This window comes from Myxine glutinosa, chromosome 1 (assembly GCF_964187855.1).
Source record: "Myxine glutinosa chromosome 1, kmMyxGlut1.1, whole genome shotgun sequence".
In the NCBI taxonomy this organism is placed as follows: domain Eukaryota; kingdom Metazoa; phylum Chordata; class Myxini; order Myxiniformes; family Myxinidae; genus Myxine; species Myxine glutinosa.
Window position 1 is genome coordinate 267,808,610 of NC_136261.1, and position 15,175 is coordinate 267,823,784.

Below are 15,175 nucleotides of genomic sequence, written 5' to 3' on the forward strand. Positions count from 1 at the left end.
ATGTGCTGTTTTTGTCTTTCCCTCGCGGTCCCCATGTACTGTCTTTGTCTTTCCCTCGTGGTCCCCATGTACTGTCTTTGTCTTTCCCTCGCGGTCCCCATGTGCTGTTTTTGTCTTTCCCTCGCGGTCCCCATGTGCTGTTTTTGTCTTTCCCTCGCGGTGCCCATGTACTGTCTTTCCCTCGCGGTCCCCATGTACTGTCTTTCCCTCGCGGTCCCCATGTACTGTCTTTGTCTTTCCCTCGCAGTCCCCATGTGCTGTTTTTGTCTTTCCCTCGCGGTCCCCATGTACTGTCTTTCTCTCGCGGTCCCCATGTGCTGTTTTTGTCTTTCCCTCGCGGTCCCCATGTACTGTCTTTGTCTTTCCCTCGCGGTCCCTATGTGCTGTCTTTGTCTTTCCCTCGCGGTCCCCATGTGCTGTTTTTGTCTTTCCGAACGGCGATTCTTGACTTGTCAAAATTACTAATGCATGATTGCTATTACAATAACTTAAAGAAGATATATGGAGATAATGTTGAACTACTTTATACGGACATGGATAGTTTTATTTTGTTAATTAAGGCGGAAGATGTTTATTTAGATATGCTTGATGATATTTTCGTGTAACTCCGGTTAACACCAGAGACAGCGGATATGCCTAAATGGTTTTAATGGAGGCGACGACCAAACACGGATTGTGCTATAATAAGTGCGGGAAGAAGAAGGAAAATGGAAGGCTGCGGCAAAAGCTTACCTGGATCGCGCCGACGGCAGCTTCGATCCTGCAGGGAAATTAACTCAACCAGGCACAGGTTTAACAGGGGATGGAAAATAATACAAGGGTTTATTAAGGTAGAAAGTCAAGGACAGGAAAAGCATGCGCCGGTAATAAATAAAGTTCCTAGATTGGGATCCCACACACTGACGTCAATTACAGACACAGGAATAGATTAAAGGAAAAGAATTGTTTTGTCGTGTAAAATGTAATGGGGATTGGCCTTATCTGTCCCTCGTCTTCAATCTTCGGCGTGGAACACGGCTCCGTTCGGCCCCGATGCACCCACGAGGTCCCTTGCTCCAGCACCACAGCACCGAGCACCGCTTCAAGCACAAGCACCACTCCGAGCACCACGAGGTCGATCTTCACACACGATCGATAAGCCAACTCTCAAGCCAACTCAACCAGGGACAGGATTCTCTCCACTCAGGATTGCACCGGGACTGCCAGGGCCAGGAATCTCCAGAGCATGAACCGCAAGAGAGCAAGAGCCGCAAGAGTGAAAATGTCCTTCGGTACGCCCTTAAATAAACTTCCCGCGTTGGTGACGTCAGCCCTGGCGCCCCACCGAATCAGTGGCCTCCACCGACTCGCCGGCTGGAGGTCCGTGCCTACCGCGCTGCCCCTTCACTCGTTCCCTGTTCCGTGGTCATAGCGCATGGCACTTGATGTGGCTAGGCCTGTTGGAGGTGTAATTGGCGGTGGCCATCATCGGCGGTGCCCCGGCCTGGTTTCCTTGCCTGTTCATCTTTCAGAGTCATGTCAGGGAAGGGAATTATTTAGTGTTGCACTAGGGACCTAACTACATGTCTATGTTGGTGTGCATTGCCATAAGGGACAAAGGTTTAGCTACCAGGTGTGACACACAGGGGCGCCACTCTTTAATCCCTACGCTACTTATCACTCGAACATCCTGGTATGCTCACAGGTATACTCTTAACCGACAAAACGCCTACACATGAAACTTATTACAGGTCAGATTCCTTACCGCGACAGACGAATACCTACCTACACAGATCTATCTGGCTCTACATATTGATACCCCACTGACATAACAATATTAACTCGTATGACACGAGTAATTATAACCCAGACCATAGATTGTTTTCTACAAATAATAAAAAGGTTGTTGGAAAGTTTAAGGATGAATTAGGGGGGGAGGTAATGACTGAATTTGTAGGATTGAGATCTAAAGCTTATACCTTTAAATATTTTGATAATGGTGTTGAAGAATGTAAAAAGAAGTTGAAAGGAATAAAGAAAATTTTTATTGAAAAAGATATAGAGTTTGAACATTATTCTAAGTGTTTAACTTCAAAGATGAAGGAGAAAGAGAAGTTTAAAAAAATGAATATGATAAGAAGTTATAAACATCAATTACATACGGTGGAGGTGAACAAGAAAGCTCTGGAAGCTTATGATGATAAAAGGTATATTTTCGATGATGGAATAAATTCTCTCCACTATGGACACATAGACATAGACATAAGTAAAAATAATAATTAGGCTAATAATAAAATGAGTTATTGTATCAAGTGCAAAAAGAAAGCCAAAACTAAAAATATATCGTATGATATAAACAAAGCGAATAGAGTTTGTGAAAAGGGAGAATGTGTAATATGCGGCGCTAAAAAGTGCCGGTTCATATCATTTAAAAGTGTGGGTGATATACAAAAGTATTTGTCAGGGACTAAATTAACAACCACCGGGATTCCAGGGGAACTACATCTACCGGGGTATTCCTTCTGTGGACCTGGAACAAACTTGGAAAAAAGATTAGATGAGGCTGGCCTGGTCCCTGGTCTAAAACCTGGTCTAAACCGAAAAACAGGGTTGATGAAGTGTGTCTAAAGCATGATATTGCTTATGGTAACACCAATACATTAGAGGGAAAACACAAAGCCGACAGAGAAATGTTGTATAATTTGTCTCTGATACAAAATCCAACGTTGAGAAAGAAAGTTGATAGGTTTATCGTGAGGAAGACGATAGGTGCTAAATTGAGGTTTCGGCTTGGAGGTGCACTTCTAAATAAAGACAAAACCCAAAGAGTGATATTAAACTGAAGGAACGAGTCATTTTAGCTAATGAATTACACAAACCGATGATCACAAAGTTTAAACGAAGGAAGGTTTATTCCAAAGGGGTTGATTACATCTGGTCTGCCAATTTAATTGAACTAAATAATGATAAAGTGTACAAGTATGCTTTAACCGTTAGTGATTTGAGGAGTAGATTTGCCTGGGTTGTTCCTTTGAAGAATAAAAGGGGTAATACTCTAATGTTAACCTTCCAACAGATATTTAATAAAAGTAAGAGAATTCCTAAGAAGTTGTGGACGGATGAGGGAACAGAGTTCTACAACAGTATATTTATGAAATTTCTTAAAGAGAATGGTATTACATTATACAGTACTTTTAATGAAGGAAAGGTGGTTGTTATTGAACGTTTTAATCGTACTATGAAAGAGAGGCTATACAAAAAATTCACACAACTCGGCTGTCAACAATGGGTATCGGAAATTCAGGATATTGTTGATAGTTACAACAATGGGGTACATTCGTCGACAAAAGAAAAACCATCAGAAACAGTTACAACATTAGAATATGAAAAGCAGATTAACTTGAGAAAACCAAAGTTCAAAGTTGATGATGTTGTGAGAATATTACAGATGGAAACGCCATTTTGAATAGGGTTATCCAAAGAGATGGACTAATGAACTTTTTAAAAATCGTTGCTGTAACGGATATGGTGCCTTGGACCTATAAGTTATATGATTTACATGGAGAAGAAATCTTGGGTTCATTTTATTCACAAGAATTACAAAAGACAAAACACAGCAGCTAATGATCTTGAAAAATAATTGATGTTAAATTAAAATGGCAAGAAAACGACTTCATGAGAATTATAATTTTTGTATTCAAGGATACTTGCAAGAAAAGGGGGCAAAATTTTTAATTCCTTTTGAATTAGAACATAAACAGGGAAATTTTGTAATTAAGGATTGGCCATATACAGATATTGTAAAACCCACAAATAGAGACTTGTTTAAAATATTAAATAAAAATGAACTTCTCAAAGTTATGAAATATAAGGCTCTTTTAGAAAATGTCAACAAATCCTATTGGTACCCTATTATGAGAAAAATAATTATAAATACAAGAATAGCTCAAAATCCAGATGAATATATGTATAATGTACTCTGGGGAGATGCTTTAAGGGTAAAAAGGGATGAGGAAGAGAGGGAGAAGGAGGAAAAGGAGAAAAGGGTGAAGGAGGAGAGGGAGAAGGAGGAAAAGGAGGAAAAGGAGAAGGAGGAATGGAAGACAATGAAGGAGGAATTGGAGAAAATGAAGGGGGAATGGGAGAAGATGAAGGAGGAAAGGGAGAAGGAGAAGGAGGAAGAAGCAAGTAAAGTAAGGAAAGTAAGGGAAATAAGGGAAAAACTAGCAAGGGAAGTAGGGGGAAAAAGGGAAACAAGCGAAAAAGAGTAGGTGGTATCAAAGCAAACAATGTTGGCAATGTTGACGGAGTTTAACAACAAGCTGGATCTGATGATCGACGGTGTGAATACAACACCAAGGGAATTAGAGGAAAGGGTAATAAGGAAAGTAGGGGAAAAAAGGGAAACAGCAGAGAAAATAAGGAAAGCAGCAGCAGGGGAAATAATGAAAAGAAGGAAGGAGGCAGCGAGGGGAGAGGCGATGTGGGAAACTATAGATGATTCCACCTTATTAACTATACTAATGGATCCGGGTGAGGATGAAGAAGATGGAAGAGCAACAAGGGTAGAGTAGAAAGTAAGGAAAGCACTAGAAGCGAGGGGGTTAGAGGTACCAGCAAGGCTAGCAGAAGAAGATAAAAGGTTAGCAAAGGAGGCAGCGGCAAGGGAAGAGGATGCAAGAGTGGCAGGAGCAGGGGTAACATGGGAATTTAAGGAAGGGGCAGTAGGAGCAGTAAGGGTAACAAGGGCAGCTAAGGAAGGGGTAGTAGGAGTAGCAGGGGCAACAAAGGTGGAGGTAGTAAGGGCAACAAAGGAAGAGGAGGAAGTCAGGGCAACAATAGAAGCGGTGATAAGGGCGGCAAGTGAAGAGGTAGTAGGGGTAACAAGAATTGAGGAGTGAATACATAGAATTGATAAAAAATAATTTGAAATTATTTAATTTCAAATTAAATAAACATTTATGTTTTTGAAATATACTCGAGGTTAATAATATTGGCTGGTAATACCGTTCCATCTTCCCACTACCAAATCTGCTTGTATTCCCCAACTTTGTATAGTTACCCACTTGTCTTGCTTCTTTGTCATGCAAACCATCGCTTTGCTATCATATATTTTTTTATTTCCTAACCCATGTATTTGTTGTTTACAAATTGTGCTTCCACATGTCTCATTAGATTCACCAAGTGGGTAATAGTCCTCTTTACGGGACCAAGTAAAGTCTTGTAGGTCCTCCCAGTTTATTTAAAAGAACCAAATTATACCCTAAATCAGGCATAGCATACCCCCCAGTTATCAATTATCATATTAACAATATGTCCCTCTTTATAAAGTTTAATTGTAAGTGACACGCTAAATTTAATATGAAAAGGTGTATGCTCTAGAGAACCGGGCGTTGCGGCTGTAAATTCTACATGTTTATCAAAACGTGCCGTTTTCTCTAGGGATATATATTGTAATACATCACCTAATCTCACCAAGTCATTGTCACCCGAGGGGCTCGGATAATTTAATTGATTAATTTATAATTCTTTTTCATATTAAGATTTTTGTTATATCATATTTTTGTCGTTCGGCCTGTGCCTTTGTATAATAATTTGATAAATCCACAGTCGTCTCTTGAGATCCCTTAAAGATAGAGCCGTCTTTTCCAACATAGGTCATTTTACATAAGATTTAAAATAATATCATAAAAATTTCCATTATTGTTGAGGTGAAATAATACGTATAAACATAATTGCCCACAACATTTAGCATTTAGTTCTTGGACCTGAAATGTTTGAAAAACACCATGCTGCAAGATTCTTTTACTTCAAGAGGCGGTGGAAGCCCATAACTATCGAAACAATATTTATCCCTGCTATTATAAATGCAAGTCCAATGAGTACCATTCCCAGTATTATCTTCTAAACTCATAATAATATTCTTTATATTTTTAGGCAGCTTTGATAATTCATCCCTCATACAAATGCTTACGTTACCGAGGTTTAGCTGTTTACAATACTTACCGAGTTCTATATTGGACGTTGTATTCTTTCCAAAATGGTTAAACCACTGCTCCATTTTTATTTAGGAGAAACATATAATCCATTACCCCTTTTAGTTAGTTTTACACCAGCCTGGGCGATAGAAGAAGGCATATCTCCAACTAATGCCCTCGCCCTATCAGGCAGACTTTCAAGCCTTTCAGCAAAATCTACAATTACCCCGCTTCCACGACGTTTTTTCTCCCCCATCACCTTGTTATGTCTTTCCAATTATTTTTTCGGCCGCCAGTTGAGCTTTCTTTTCATTAGCGGCTTTTACCCCTGCCGCAACACCACCCGACACAGATCCCGCTGCACCTACAGCGCTGGCAATTAAGGGGATTAGGGTTAGAAGTGGAAGAAATCCTCCGTTTGTTTCCTTTACTGAATATTTCTTCAACATAGTTTTTGACATTTTAAAACTAAGTGAACCGGTACTATTTAACGTTTTCACCTGCACTTTTGTGAGCAAAACACTAATTCCAATATCACCCCATCTTTGGATTGTACAGATGTTAATCGTACAGGGCTTTTGAAGTTGAATGCAAGATGATAGTTTATCGCGATTTGTTTGATTAATATATACGTCAGTTGTTACTTTACTCATTTTATTATGAAAAATATTTTTTCCCGTAGTTATATGAGAAAAAAAAATCTACAATGCTCCCTAAACATACAAATTTTATATTTATTACTTATGTTAGATTACTTATGTGACATTAGTCATATCACCATTATCCGTATTAATCTGTAGTTCTGTTTCATCTAAGAGCAAACAATATGCATCAAGTTCTTCACTCTCTCCTCTTTCAATGTATAGGGAAGTATCCACTCTATTAGACTTTATAGTTTCCTTTTGAGCGCTCAGGTCAATCACGTAGATTGGATATAGACTTTTAAATGCGGCCATATCCAAAATGGGATCCTGATTACCGTTGCTTTCACACACCTTTTGGTAAGACTTGTAGGCTTCGACATAATCATTATTTTCCCAATTAATTTCCAATCTATCTCGTGGATAAAATGTTCCATCTAGAGAAACCCGAAGTTGTTTTACCTTAGTATTATCACACAGCGCGTTATTCTTATTTGTGCCTTCATCTCCATCTGGTTTCTTAAAAATGAGCCATAGGTATCGGGCCTTTCCTTCGAGAACACCCAAATTCCAAGTGTATGTAGCGTGTTCCAGTTTAATGTGTTGGCATCTTCTTTTAAGGTAGGATACATTTAGCGGCGTCTTTGTGTTAAGCCTTCTATTCAACATCTCTTCCATTTTAAGACTGGGAATATATTCGCTGATATACCAACACAGATCATGAACAACAAATTTATTGTTAGCACCGAAAGCATTCTCAGCCCCAAAAACCAATCTGTTTTCATTAGTATTCCTTTGTAGTTGAAATCTAATTTTAAGTCTGCACAGAACTTTATCATAATCACAAAATTCAAATACACCCTTAAGGGGTACAGCTCGGGTAAAACTATTCTCTTGTTTTGTATTATCATTATGCATTGCCTTCCTTTACTTATAACCATGGTCATCATCTTTTCCCGTTGTCATATCAGGAATGAAATCTTCGGCAGACCATTTACCCCATCTATCACCAGGGAAATATAGCGTAAATTTCATCATTTCAGATGTAGCAGAGACATAATCAATTGCTTCCACTTCTTGCATTCCAATATATACTGAAACGCAAAATAAACTTACCACCTTTGAAACCTTTAAATATCAACAATACGTGTAGTAAATGTGTGAACTTATTTGTGGACAATAGTGTCCTCACTGTCAGACAAAACGGTCACGGATGGTCACTTGAACCTTCAATGGTCACTTCATAGCACAGCTGTTGAACAGCCATTTTGACTGTCAGTGATTAGCCAAGGGGTACGGGATGATTTTAATGAGCTGCATGTGATGTCTTGATATTGGCTTTAAAAAGGCCAGTGCAAAATGGGCATTTCAATCAACATGCCACGATTGTCAAGGGATCAACGGCAGCATGCCCTGGGCATACTGCAAGGCAGACTGAGCTACCGTGAGGTGGCACGTCACCTTGGCTGTTCACACCAGATGATATCGGCCCTGGTGGACAGAGACACCCTCCACAGCTCTGCAGATGACAGACCTCGATCAGGGAGGCCAAGAGTCACCACTGCAAGGCAGGACAGGCAGATGGTCGGAGGTCACCTGCGGGATCGATTCCGTCCAGCATCCCAGAAGACCATACAGAGGCCCCGTGATGACAGCTGCCCATCGCCGCAACCGACAGAGATTGTAACAGTTCAAAATAAAACAAACCAACAATTGCTAATTGAAACATTGGCATTTTATTGATGACATGTCAAGTTTTTGACCAAGATACACCATCTCATCAGTTTGTTCTACAGTACAGAACAGCACAGGGTGCAATGTCAGTCCCCTTTCAATAGCGTGTGTGGCCACCATTGTTTTGGATACAGGCAGTGCATCGTCGGAGTATACTGCCTACCAGTCTTTGGATGGATTGCTGCTGGATTCTGTCCCACTCAGTCCTCAATGTCTGAAGCAGCTCTGCCCGTGTCCTGGCCCTGCCAACTACGCATCTCCCAAGCTCATCCCACAGGTGCTCTATGGGATTCAGGTCAGGGGAGAGCGCAGGCCACTGCATGGTGTTGATGTTCTCGCCTTGGAGAAATGCAGTTGTAAAGCGAGCAGCATGGGGACGAGCATTGTCATGCTGAAAGGTTCTCAGTTCTGGGTGGTCTAGCAGGAATGGCAGCAGATGAGGTCGCAGGATGTTATCCACATACCACTGGGCGTTAGGATTCCCATCCACAACCACCAGTGGCGTCCTGTACCGGCCTGATATGGCGGCCCACACCATCACACTTGGGCCACCCCACCTGTTGGCTTGACGCACGCAACAATCGGCATATCGCTCGCCAGTTCTTCTCCAGACACGCTCACGCCCATCAGGACTGTCCACACAGAACCTTGACTCATCGCTGAAAGCGACCTCATTCCACTGCGCCAAGGTCCACCGCTGATGCTGCTGGCACCATCTCTGTCGGTTGCGGCGATGGGCAGCCGTCATCACGGGGCCTCTGTATGGTCTTCTGGCAGTCAGACAATAGTCATGCAGTCGTCTTCGTGCAGTATCATTGGAGATCCGTGGGTTTGCACGCCCCGGAGTTTCTGCCGCAGTGTGGGATGCTGGACGGAATCGATCCCGCAGGTGACTTCGGCCAATCTGCCTGTCCTGCCTTGCAGTGGTGACTCTTGGCCTCCCTGATCGAGGTCTGTCATCTGCAGAGTTGTGGAGGGTGTCTCTGTCCACCAGGGCCGATATCGTCTGGTGTGAACAGCCAAGGCGACGTGCCACCTCACGGTAGCTCAGTCCGCCTTGCAGCATGCCCAGGCAACGCTGCCGTTGATCCCTTGACAATCGTGGCATGTTGATTGAAATGCCCATTTTGCACTGGCCTTTTTAAAGCCAATATCAAGACATCACGTGCAGCTCATTAAAATCATCCCGTACCCCTTGGCTAATCACTGACAGTCAAAACGGCTGTTCAACAGCTGTGCTATGAAGTGACCATTGAAGGTTCAAATGACCATCCGTGACCGTTTTGTCTGACAGTGAGGACACTATTGTCCACAAATAAGTTCACACATTTACTACACGCAGTGTTATTGTTGATATTTAAAGGTTTCAAAGGTGGTAAGTTTCTTTTGCGTTTCAGTATACAAATGAACACTATCAAACATTTTCCAGAAGAAATCCTTTACGAATGTAGGCTCTGTGTTAGCTTGAGCCTTAGTGAATTTAAATTTACACAACAAGAAACTATCGGCTAGGTTCAAATAAGTTTGTTGATTATTTATCTCAAAACTTTTTGTTCCATTTGTATTCCAATCTGTTCCTGTTACGGCATTTACCTTTTAATAATCTTCTTTTTTAGTTGAGTTGGAAATGATAATCATATCATCCAAATCATAAATGCTGTTGATGGCCTCAATCTTTATACATTAACAATATTAATTTTTTTAAATCAAAATATAATAAATAAATGTATTATATTTACGTGTAACGCTAATAAAATATTTAAAACTTTTGAAACCGTTACCCAAGTACCTTAATTATTTCTTGTTTTTCTTGCGGGGTTAGTCCAGTTTTACCTCTTTTAATTTCTTTGATTGCTTGTAATTTATGAGACTCCTTTTGAGCGTCTTTTATACTCTTTACAGCAGCCGCTACATTTCCCACAGTAGAAACTGTTGAACCAATTTGATCTTTATGTTTAAGAATAGTTTAACCAAATACCCATTAAAGTATCAATTAGCCCATCTCCTTTATTTCTAAATTGATCTCCTACACCACGTTCTCTCTCAGGTTTATAGTATCCTCTACCAAGAAACATACCCTCACCCTTATAGTACAGTGAAAGATACATGCCTCTCCCATTATAGTACGGCGAAAGATACATACATTCCCCAATCCCATCCCCGGCTGTTTTATCAGCATCTTTCGTAATTATTTTATATTTTCTTAGCTCGTGTTTTCGAACAACTGGCATCGTGTTTTTATTCTACTTAGAATAAAACAAACTTTCAACATTTTAGTTTTAGTTTTTTCAATTTATCCGCTTTGATTTTTTTTTGTTCTCGTCGAGAATAATTAGTGTGTGGCGGCCAAAACAATTTTTCAAAACATAATTTATCTTCCATTGAAAATTTTGACGGAATTAAAAATTCCCCCACTCGATGTTAACATAACCTCCCTTCTTTCCCGAGTAAATACAAGACCTATTTCTCCAAACGCCAATTCTTGGAAGGTTTTCTTTTTATCTTGATCACTCGTGTTAAAACTACATTCTAGAAAAAACGGTTGGATGTTCATTTATTAATTAGTTTTATATTTATTATATAATTTTTCCAATTATTTGTTGAACCACTTCACGTAGGTGATCTTCAATTGTTTGTTGAACAACTTCACGTAGGTGAATTCTGATGGATATAAGTTCATCATTGAAAGAAATCAACCGATTATCTTGATCGGTTATCCTAAAATTTACTTTAGAAATGTTTTTTCCTGAGACGGGTAAATAGGTGAGATGCTTTGGTTCCATATTGAATTTATAACCTATTGGGGTTGAGTAAGCGCTGAATGAAAATATTGTATTTGTTTTCACCCCATCGTTATAAGCACCATCAACCAAATCACAGTGAATTAATATCGAATTTATACCTGAGGATATGTCAACGACGTTATCACTGACAAAAGTATTATTATCTTCAAGCTTTTTTGCGGTGAAACTTAACATCTCTCGGAATGAATTAGTAATCGTGAAATCAATTTTATAATTATTTTTAAGTTTAATGGTTGATTTTGATGTGTGTTTTTGAATACCTACTTCAATATTTTTTGGTTCATCACCTGCTTCTTTCATAAGACGTCCAATTTCAGAAGTTAATGTAGGAATCTCGTAAGCTCTGGGTGTAACTTCTATAGTTTTATATCCACTTCCCGGATTATAACTAAACTTGTTATTTTTTTTCTGTGATATTAAACAAGGTATTATAGGTTTCCATAGACAATAACGCCGCTTCATATTCTTTTGTGGGATCAAGTTGTAGCGGGTACAGGAATGATTTTGTAAAATCACTCTTTCTAAAATTGAAATTAAGTGTTGTACCTCTAATTTTATTTAACGTCTCATTGAGATAAAAGATCTTTGTATTGACATTTATTGTACACCGCACCTTTCCTATGCCATGTCCAGGCATTGCAAATCGTCATTGCTGGGCACCGAAGGGGGCTCGGCAGTGACGCACGCTGAAAGGGAGTACTCAGTTTTCACTCTGTTGTACACCGCACCTTTCCTATGCCATCTCCAGGCATTGCAAATCGTCATTGCTGTGCACCGAAGGGGGCTCGGCAGTGACGCACGCTGAAAGGGAGTACTCACTTTTCACTCTGGTTGTTTGTTTGTTGTACACCGCTCCTTTCCTATGCCATCTCCAGGCATTGCAAATCGTCATTGCTGGGCACCGAAGGGGGCTCGGCAGTGACGCACGCTGAAAGAGAGTACTCAGTTTTCACTCTGGTTGTTGTACACCGCTCCTTTCCTATGCCATCTCCAGGCATTGCAAATCGTCATTGCCGGGCACCAAAGGGGGCTCGGCAGTGACGCACGCTGAAAGAGAGTACTCAGTTTTCACTCTGGTTTCTTTCTTTCTTGTTTGTTTTCTTTCTTGTTTTCTTTCTTTCTTGTTTGTCCGGGCGATATCTCAGCCATCCTTTGAGCTAGGAAGCTGAAATTTCGGCACAATAGTGAGCAAGGCCTTTGTCAAAAACACTATTTTTTGTTTTTTGATTAATCAATTAATTGAGGAGTTATTTAATTATTAGCGATTAATTAAGTACTTATTTAATTAATCAAATTTCCTTTCTCTTCTGACCATTAACTCAGGCACCTTTTGAGTTAGGAAGCTGATATTTGGACATGCCAATGACCAGGTGATTTGGGGGCAAAGGCTATTTTTGACTTATTAATTAATCAATTAATCGATTAATTATTTAATTATTCGATTAATGACCAATTTTTTATTTTTATTTTAAGTTACAGATTCTGATGAAATGGTGGTGGTTTATGTGTTCTCTGACCGAATTGATTAATAATTTAATTTTTTTATGATTATTATTTATTTATTTTCATTATTAATCATTTATTAATCTTCTTTCTCATTTGGCCAATATCTCAGGCACCTTTTGAGCTCAGAAGCTAATATTTGGACATGAGTGACCAAGTGATGTGGCTATCAAGGATATTTTTGATTTATTGATTAATCAATTAATCGATTAATTATTTAATTATTCGATTAATTACTTTAAAAAAAAATCAGTTACAGATTCTGATGAAATGGTGGTGGTTTATGTGTTCTGTGACCGAATTGATTATTAATTTAATTTTTTAATGATTAATGATTATTATTTATTTATTTTCATTATTAATCATTTATTTATTTTCTTTCTCATTTGGCCAATATCTCAGGCACCTTTTGAGCTGGGAAGCTAATATTTGGACATGAGTGACCAAGTGATGTGGCTATCAAGGATATTTTTGAATACCCTGAAGACCCCAAAGACCCCGAAGACCCCAAAGACCCAAAACACCCCAAAGACCCAAAATACCCTTAAAGGCCCAGAGGATCCAAAAGACCCTGAAGACCCAAATGGCCCTGAAGACCCAAAAGACCCAAAAGACACCGAAATGGTCAAATATGCCTACCCCTCTGAAACCAGGTGTGTTGAGGCGTGCGGAGCGCACCGAGTCACACTAGTAGAATGTTAAATTTACAATGATGTTATAAAAAATATTTCAAGTCTCAACGTATGCAGAATGGGCTTTTAAGTTTGCAATAGAACATCTGCCCCAATGATAAAAAAAACTACTTTTCTATTGTTCTCACCTTATTAGGCCACGCTGCTTTAATGCTATCAAACATTTCATGAATGGTGCAATTGTGTTCCTCCGATTCATGTGGGAAACGGGCGACAAGTGTGAATTCATCAACACATGCGAAACGCGAAATTTATTAAATGTGCAGATGAGAAACTCAATTCAGTACAAGGCAAGTATAAAAATCTCTCATGAAAATCTAACTAATCTAGTCCAAAAATGTCTAAAAACCTACCATCTCGAATGAAAACAATATAGCTAAGCTTATACATTTTCCAACTAAATATTTTATGCTTAAATGTTGAAAAGATATATTCCTTGGTGTGTTTTGAGTCTCGTTCGTTGAGCTTTTTTCAAAGGTAAAGTTGTGTTATCCGGCATTTTGCCAACTGGCACACTTTAGTAACCGATGTGGTCGTTAGGCTCTCACAGATGAGCTACTGGAAGTCCTTATTGTTGGTGTCCACTTTTCTTTGTTTGTGTTTTAATGGTTATTGGTGGTTCTTGTTGGTGGTTTTGACTTTTCATGACATCGTGTCCAGGACATTCTGCAACTGTGTGCTGAAGGGAGGAGCTGCCTGACACCATGACAATTGTAGACGTGTTACGGGACGAGTTGTTTTTGGCTATGTTGTTATACAAAGTCCTTCCTTGGCACACCTGAACTCCTCTGCAACTACAAGGCCTTCATCCACAGCTTGATGGAGCACTGCTCTCCCCCCCGCCCCTGCCTTATATAGTGCTCAGCTCAGAGCACTGCTCTCCTGCCTTACATATTGCTCAGCTCAGAGCACTGCTCTCCTGCCTTACATATTGCTCAGCTCAGAGTACTGCCCTCCTGCCTTATATATTGCTCAGCTCAGAGTACTGCTCTCCTGCCTTATATATTGCTCAGCTCAGAGCACTGCTCTCCTGCCTTACATATTGCTCAGCTCAGAGCACTGCCCTCCTGCCTTACATGTTGCTCAGCTTTACTTCATGGAAATCAAGGCCTTCAAGATAATTGGAATCTCCAGCGCTGAAGGTGAGTCTATGGGCCTCTCACTTTCCCATCGCAGACAGTTCGATAGTTCGATCGTCTGTCTTCTACTGCCTCCTTTCTGGTCTTGCACACCCTGCTCTTTTCGGGCTCTGTTCCCCCAAGGTTCCTGCAGGGCATACATGGTCTACACCCCCCCCCCAACCCTCCACTCCCTGTGGTGAAACTCCCAAAACACAGGATCACTGCTCATCTCCACTCATTCGTTTTTTACTCCCACCTGTTGAACCACTTTCCACATTCTCTTCAATTTCATTCTCCCTTCCGGGTGTTCAAAACTTCCTGTTCACAACTGTCTCAGATCATCTCCAATCCAAAATTATGATCTTTTCTACCCACGTTAACCTTTGCCCCTCTACCCCCCTCCCCTGACCCCAATCCCTCCTACAAAATTTCCAGTTTTTCCTTCCTGAGAAAAGTAGTTGATTTCGAACTAAATTTCCAAATTTCCAACTTACGCTAGAATCCAGCACCATGGACCAACTTTCCACTTTCTACCCCCATTCTTTTCCTGACCCCATTTCTCCCCACGCCCATTGTTTGTCCAAGTGTCCTAATATTTTGTTCTTAAACTCCACTGTTATTGTTTCCCCAAACCCCTCTCTACTACTGTTCCTTTTGTTCTGTTGCATCCTGATCCATTCATTGTTATAGATCTTCCACGAGCCTTAACTCTGCAAGGGAAAA